Source organism: Sitodiplosis mosellana, unplaced genomic scaffold, assembly GCF_009176505.1.
Source record: "Sitodiplosis mosellana isolate CC-2019 unplaced genomic scaffold, AAFC_SMos_1.0 Smas_scaffold_6166, whole genome shotgun sequence".
In the NCBI taxonomy this organism is placed as follows: Eukaryota; Metazoa; Arthropoda; class Insecta; order Diptera; family Cecidomyiidae; genus Sitodiplosis; species Sitodiplosis mosellana.
The window spans coordinates 486,800-495,472 of NW_022601407.1; positions in this window are offsets into that span (position 1 = coordinate 486,800).

The following is an 8,673-nucleotide window of genomic DNA, read 5'->3' on the forward strand; positions in this document are numbered from 1 at the left end:
GAAAATTTTCAAAACGTATACGTATAGTTTGGTGGAAAATTCATTTAAAGAGTTGTATACTATTTTTTCGGTAAGACTGCCGAACAAGGGGTAATGCGAAATTTACCCTTAGAGGTAGAGTTTACGCCATTGAACGTTACGTGAACCGTTATGTCGTTCTTTTCTCAACAAAATTACGGGAAAAATTGTTGATTGCACTATCCACGTTCTATCGAGATAGCACCAATAAAATTGCAGAGTATTGCTTTCAAAGGCACTTACCGTTATTTGAGAGAGCAGCTTTTGCATTTGCTAAAAGTTTGATTGGATATATCAGTTCAGTAGCTGAAAGTGTGCACGTATTCTGCGTGTGACACTTTGCGTTGATGGATATAAAGTATTTTCAATTTTTTTTAATCTGTTCAATTCTTTGCGTTTCAAAGTATACTTTAAATTGACTTTATGAACAAGTATAAAGATAAATTATTGATAGCAAAATGGAATAAAACAAGTGTGCTAGCGTTACTTTGATATCGACTTATTTATTAGTTCTATAGCATGAAAAGTGTAAATATGTTGAAAGTGGAAGAATTGCAATAAATAATAATCGACACATTTCGTTGGCTGGATGAATAGCATAGTTTGCTAGCAATAATGTGGAAGAATATCATATGCAGTGCATCAACAACAACAACAGCAGCAGAAAATGTGTTCAAAGCAAATGTCTATTTTCAATTCACTTTGTATGCGGGCAAATGTATATTGTATCAATAACATAGCAACAGAAAGTCCAGACATTTTCACTTCACCAACTCCGCACTGTTCGTAAGCTAATGTGGTAAAATTGGAAAAGTTCGACTACGATGAAATGGAAGCCACATCCGCTATTACCACGTAGCGCGAACTTACTCTACTGTTACTCAAATCGTAACAGCCAGTTAATGGCCAACGAAAAGGTGAGACGAGAAAGCTAATAAGTAATTCAGGAAATAAAACTGGAGATCAAACGATGATGGGAAATGACGGAGATGAAAGAATTCTAGGAAATTGCTACAGTGCACGGAAATGCTTTTGTTGGAGCTACTGCTACACGACACAGACACCAGTAGTCACAAAAATTTGATTAAATGTTGAATAAAATTCTAGACATTTCTGCTTTCAAAGACTCGATTTCATTTACTCTTTCAGTATTTCTTCTTATATCAATGAATTAAGCCGCGACACAAGAAAAAACCACAAAAGTCAGAGTTTTTTAAATGCTCATCAAGGGTAATTTTTCTGTTGACCAAAATAAATCTAACATATTGCCAAAAGTTTTCCTCAAGTCATCGCGGTTTTTTTCCTATATTTTCATCGCCGTTTCTCTTTTCGGTGAAAAAATGCTTTTTTAATTATTTCAGCATTTTCCTTCAGACATTGAATAAACCGACTTCATTTATAAATAAGAAAAAATTGACGCGAAGCAAAGATGAAAAGGAACGCAAATATTAGAAAATGGATGGAAATAAGAATGAGAGAAGCTTTTCCAATTTTATGCGTTTAAGTACTGCCATTGTATCATATGAGGCTGTGAGAATGAAAATGGCAATACAGGATTGAACATTCTGAAACGCATCAAGAAAAAAAAATTCGCAAAAGTGAATCGTGAGTTTTGAATAAGCAAAAGTGAGCCATGAACCTCCAATGCTGCCCATGTAAATTCATGTTTCACTTTTGCATAATCAGAACTCATGATTCATTTTTGCGAATTTTTTTTCTTGATGCGTTTCAGAATGTTCATTTCTGTATTGCCATTTTCATTCTCACAGCCTCATATTTAAAGACGGCGAAGAAAATGCTTTGCTTGTTGGAGTGGTTTTGCTTTCTTTTTATAATATGAAAACAATACGGCAGATTCGATACTCGAACCACTTTATTAATATAAAGTTTGCTTTTGGGAATCCGCTTCTCGAATTTTTTTTTGCCTCCGTGTTCTTCGTGCTTCTGGCCAATTTTGTTCGGGTTTTTATTTCCATTGGAGGGTCGTTGCTGTACAAGTACACACTAATATTCAATTATTTGACAAACAACAAATTCATGAAATTGATTGAAATCACTGGGATGGATGCACATTAAGCAATATTGCTATAATGCTGTATTTGTATCGCATTGCATTCGCTTTTTTGTACACATCGTACGTAGTAGATATTATGTGTTTATGGCCAACAGCAAGTGACTGCTGCTTCGCACACATTACCAAACTATTCTGTTGAATACTTGTTATTTTGATGTATTGGCCAGATCTTGACTACGAGTCCGCTTCCTTTTTTTTCTCGTATTGTAGAATTATGAAAAACTTCGCATTTTGCTAGCTCTTGTGTACTCATCGATTCTCTTAATTGTATATGCTTGTAAGTCTCATTTTGAATGCTTCCGTTCTTGTCTGGAGATCGATAACAAGGAAAATAAACGAGAAAAGAGTGGCGAAGGGTCGGTCAACATTTTTATTTCATCGAAAGCTTCAAAGAGGAAATCATTTTTATTTGGCGGTACCCGCCATTCAATTCACATTCTACTAGATTTTCAAGATTTTCCAAGATTTTCTCGACAATGGCAGTGTTTCCATTGGATTCAAATCTTTTAATTAAAAGACTGCTGAGTGCGGTGATTTTAAGCTATTCGTCTATTGGAAAAGTAATTAATTAAATTCAAAGGTTATTATTAGCGTATGATAAGCGTATACGAGCAGCGTACGTATATACGTCACTTGGAATCTTTGAGGCAAAAAAGTTACCATCAATTGTCACTATGTCGATTAGAAGCCGTTGAAATGCGGACGTATTACTTGAAACGGATGAAATGAATCTCACGATGAACAGAAGAAAAAAGAAACAGTTGAACAAAGGACAGAGTGAACGAGAGGGGGGGAAGTCGTATGTGATATGAATGAATTGCTTGATTTTGATTTTATCAACAGCACAGACAGAGCGATAAAGTTGGAAATGCTAAGTTAGCTGTTATCAACGGATAAAACGAACCCGTGTGGAAAGACTCTGATGAGCTTGAGTTGGAGCTTGAATTCACTGCTCCGTAGACTAATTTGAAGAAAATGTGAAACGAAAGGCAAGGGAGAAAAACTGAGCCAATAAGAGGAAAATGTGTACAGTTGAATGAGCAACATCAAGGAGACCCCACACATTGAAAGTGATGAAACTGTATAATTGGATTTGTATTTTGCTCCTTCTAATGGAAAATCTACCGTTTTTGTTTTCACTAATTTCATTCGGCTGACATTGCTGTTGCGATTAACATCGTGCAAACATACACACATACACACGCACATGGGAATTTTTGCTAACTCTAATTTGCTTAGCATATCAAAGTCGAATGTGTTTCACAATGTTTGAGATTGTGGTTTGAATGACACACTATCAACATTTACCTCCTCTTTATCGTCGCCCTATCAGTTTTCCATTTTTCACTATGCAAATTCAAATGTAAGCAAATAATTTTGTGTGCAAAATAAATCATTTACCGATGAAAATTCTTTCTGTGACCATTTGCACAACGGAATTTAAATGAGAATTAGCTCATGATAAAAAGCGTTGAAAACATTTTTTTCATGTCACTTTTAAATTCCGAATTTTCAAAGAGAAATTAAGAAAATGTGTTCTATTGAAATAAAATCGGTCGCCCATGACGTACGCATTTTCTTATTAGAGCAGATTCCATGTCGTTGAATGAAAGAAGAAAACACAAATTGCACGTTCTCTTATTCACTGAATGTTCCGTATTAGTACTGAACATTGAACAATCACTAACATACTATGGAAGGTTCAATGTTCCGTGCACGTGCATCATTCGCAAGCTGACTATAAATGAGAAAATATTCGGTAAGACGCCACAAAATATAATTAAAATGTGGCTTTGAATCAGCTTTTGGTAGTGACGTACCATGCCAAAGAACCATTAATTTCTAAGGCGCCTTATGCGAGCATTGTTTTTTTATCATTGATTCGATATTCAGCACATACATGTCTCATATAAATTATAATAACTTGCGAGGCTGTGAACTCACTCACTTTAGTGGATGATTGTAATGAAAAACTGAGTGAGAATCAGAAAAAAAAAATCAAGACAAACTTTATTCATCATATGCTTAACTGCTTAGTCTTCAATAAATACCTCCTCGCTCCTACAACTTTAACTACAAAAAGCGAATTCAAAAGGAAATGTGATGAGCTTGCTTCAGCTTTTTTAGTGTCCTAAACCCATAAATATATTTCAATCGCCATACAATTCATTATTTCCTCATTAAAAGTGTGAAATGCGATTGAATTGCCTGTTGTACACTACACTGCATAAGTTATAAAATGGTTACTAAACAAATCACAAAAATTGCACTTAGATTTGTGTACAAAAATGTTCCAGCTCCTTGTTAATTTTCAATTCTATTGGGAGTGTGAATTAATTCGTGCCGTTTCACGAAAGATGGCGTAACTAGATTATTATTCCATTATTCCATTTTTCAAAATATTCATTGGAAAGCTACTGTCATTACGCGTCTTTTTCAGTCTGTGTCATTTGATTGAAGCGTAGACAATAACATTTTTTATTCAATTGGAAATGTCGAATTTCGTGCCAGATAAAGTGTTTTTACGGGGCGTTCTTCTTCATTGTTTTATGATGAAGAAAAGTGCAGCCGAAAGTCATCGAATTTTAGTGGAATACGCCCAGACCTTGCTCCTTCCGACTACCACTTGTTTCGATCCATGCAGAATGCCCTCACCGCAACACGCTTCACTTCAGTTCAAGGAATCAAAAATTGGCTTGACACGTTTTTGGCCGCCAAGCCAGCACAGTTTTTCCGGGATGGAATCCATAAGTTGCCAGCAAGATGGCAGAATGTAGTGTCTAGCGATGGACAATACTTTGAACATTGAATGTATTAACATTTTTTCGAAATAGAGCTTCAATTTTTCAAAAAAAAACGGCACGAATTAATTCACACTCCCAATAGTTATGACTTCTGTGCTTGGTGTTTGCGGTTTCCAATAAATGGAATAGCTTTTATAGACTCACTCTTAATTCGAACTATATTGAGATGAGATTTGGAGCTGATATACTTTCAAATACAATTCAAACTTGAAAAAAATCAAAAGGATTATATCATCTGCTTTAGTATTTCTAAAGTATTTTCAGTTTCAATGGTAAAAATATAATTTGAAATATATTTGTGTTGGTGAGATTAAAAATGGGAATACAGAAGTGTCTGAGCTGAAAATTGCGCAACGTGAAATTTGTTTTTGAAAAACTTTCTTGAATCGTCGCATCAATAGAAACGCACCATGAAAAATGTGAATTTTGAATGTGGTTTTTCTGGAAATGATAAAAGATAATGATTTAGTGTGTGCTTTTATTGAAGCGACGATTCATGTGACGTTATTAAGAAACCAATTTTATGTTACGCTTAAATTCGAAAATGAAATTCCAAAAAATGTATCAAAAAATTGGATTGTGTGCGCTTTTCCAAGTGTTTCCAAACTTATGGAGATTAGTGTAGCGCACTCCTAAATCTTATCAACAATTGTGTGCGTATGTGTGATAGCATTTAAAACACATGCTAATTTCTATCAAGTAATTTTCGTGAGATTTGTCGCAGCGTGAACCGTGCATTCGCGTATTCTTTTATCGGGATTTGATTGTTACATTGCGAGTTTTGTTGGGTACTCTGCATCCATATTGATCATGGCGTTGTCACACTTGTTTCGTTGAAAGTGTGTGCTGTGGTGCTTGCCTTTTTTCATTATTCCCATTTCATTCCCCTATTCTCCCATTCTTTGCACACCCACTCAGCCTTTCGTGAATTAATAACAATTAAAGCTGATGTATGTACGTACACAATTGGATTTTCATTTGAGGTAAATCGGAATTTGTCGTTCGGCTGGTGTACTGTACACACTATGTCATACGAAAAATCTCTTTTTGTGCGTATTCAAACGGGGAAAATTTCAATCCATTAAGTAACACCAGGTATGGTGACAGTTTCGTTTAGACACCGATTTTACCGTATAATGTGACTGCACACATAAATGACGGCAATCATAGGTACAGCAGTCAGCTAGTGCGCGTAGAACAATGAACAATTGCGAAATCAAAATTAATAGAAAATAATTACATGTTGGCATGCGAGCGAACGGATGGCGTTTAATCCACTTACAAATTCACTCAAAACCGCATTACGAAACTAGAGGCAAATGGGCTATGTTTTCAAATTGAGTAGCTACTGTATGGCTGGAAAAAGTATCAGACTGCCAAAATATCCTATTGTACTTGAAATAAAAGGCAATTGAGACTTTCACGAATAATAAATCCATGGGATGTATTTTACATGCGGAATCGCTATTTCCCGGACTATTTGATTTACGGTTAGCTGTAACAAAATAGCACTTATGTTTCAATCAGCCGTCGTCCGGTGCACCTATCAAAATATACATTTCGTATGTATTTTTAAATGTTATGCGGCACTTACAGTGCGGAGAAGAATAAATGGGAATAGAGTTCATTTAGAAACATTGCTCGATATAGTTCCATCGTTATGAGTGATTAAAATCGCTTACAATTCACGCGAATCCAATATCGCAAAAATGGGGGCTCGTTGTTTGAACTATAGCGGATTTTCGATTTTCTTTTTATGAACACGTTCGACAGATAATCGATGAGCACGGCCAACCAAACAATTTGATTGCTTTCGTCATCATCGTTAAAGTATTCGAAGGTATATCTGTGTGTGTACTTTGTTTTTATGACGCTTGCCAAGGTAAACTTAGAAATTCGGAGCAATAATATTGAATGGTACTTATGCGATGAGCGACAACAAATATCACGCACACTACAATGCTTCCTAGAGCAAACAAAATAAAAAACGGATACAAAATAAAGCAACGGAGGGTGCGGTGAGAACGAGCAGTAGCTGGGAGAATGTGGTGGACAGATGAAAACAAATAAAGCGTGCGTCCATCAAACCGATATTCATCGTCTTTCGAGTGGAAAAGGACATTCAGCAAAATTCACAACATAAGCTTAGCGACAGTCAACCGTACTCGAATACAGCTTTTATAAAAAAAGGAACCTTACACATAATAACCGACAGAACAACATACGAACCAATCGTAAAGCTACGTAGATAAACATTAACATTAATTTATGATAATTTGAGATTATTTGCAAATAATACGACAAAAATCTCTTTTTCGCTATTTACTTGTTTGTATTGTGAATTTCCGCAATGAAAGATTGTGGTTACGTGCTAAAATCAACCGTGTACCACTTTCAGTCAAGGTAGCTCTAGTCCAACAGGAAATGGATGATGTCTCTCCCTAGGGGGTGGACACACAAGAACCTGAAGCGTCGGATTGGTCGGATTAGTCAGATTGGTGAGATTCTTCAGATTGGTGAGATTCTTCAGATTGGTGAGATTCTTCAGATTGGTAGGATCATGAAAGTTTTCACTTTTTGCTGGCTTTTTAATCAAGTGTCTAATATGAAATAATACCTAGAATAATACTTGCAGACTTGAACATATTTTATTTTACATAATTACGAAAGTCTCCTCTTCATTTTATTTCCAGAAAAAAAATTAACTCTGTTTTTCTTTCATATACCAATCAAATCATACTTTTACAGACTTTTGAGATTCTTGGGATTCTTGGGATTCTTGGGATTCGTAAGATTGGTTCGGAATCGGTTTGACTAGAGGTTTGATTTGTATGATTTGTGAGATTCACGAGATTCACGGGATTCACGGGATTTGTGAGATTCGCGAGATTTCTCATTTTTAACGTGTGTCTACCCCCTAGGTCTCTCCATAAATATGTTTGTGTTTTGATATTGAGTATCTTACAACGATATGCATTGAAGAAAATGTGTCGAACGTAATATTTTGGTGATTTAAAGATTATCACAAATCAAACACGCGTTTTTAGTACGACACATCAAAATCATTTTTCTAATTTCTCTCTTGTCAAATTTGTTGAAAACGACACACTTATTAGATAATGTAGTAGAACTCAATATCTCGAAGTGTTCGAAATCATGAACCTTTGTCCAGAAATGCGATCGAATTGAGGATTAGTGTGAAATCTGAATACTAAGTATATGAATGGTCTGGAGCGAAAATGTAATACAGAAAAGTTGAGCGGAAGAATGTCGATGATGAATGAGCGGAAAAGGGATAACTATATAGTAAGCTATATAGTAAACTATATAGCTATCTCTTTTCATTTGACATTTTTCCGCTCAACTTTTCTGTATTACATTTTCGCTCTAAACCATTCAAATATTCTTGTGGATCAAATCCTATATGAAAGTGGAAGACAGTTTGACAAATAGATATATAGGGGAAAGGGGGACAATTCGAATCAGCAGATATATATAAATATATATCGAGAATCGCTATTATTGTGTCAATGGGCACAGTTACGCCAGATACCATAGTGCTGAACGTATCCATTCCCATTAAGACTTAATGTAATTTTTTCCCTGCGAAATTTGAAAACAATGCCAAATGAATGTGTACGTTTAGTTTTATACCCAATACTAGCGATGGTTGATATATATATATATATATATATATTAGGGCGGGTCGATTTGTAGGGAGTGAAAAAAATCGACCAAATACCTATGATTTCCGTGTTCTATGGGTCATTCCAAGAA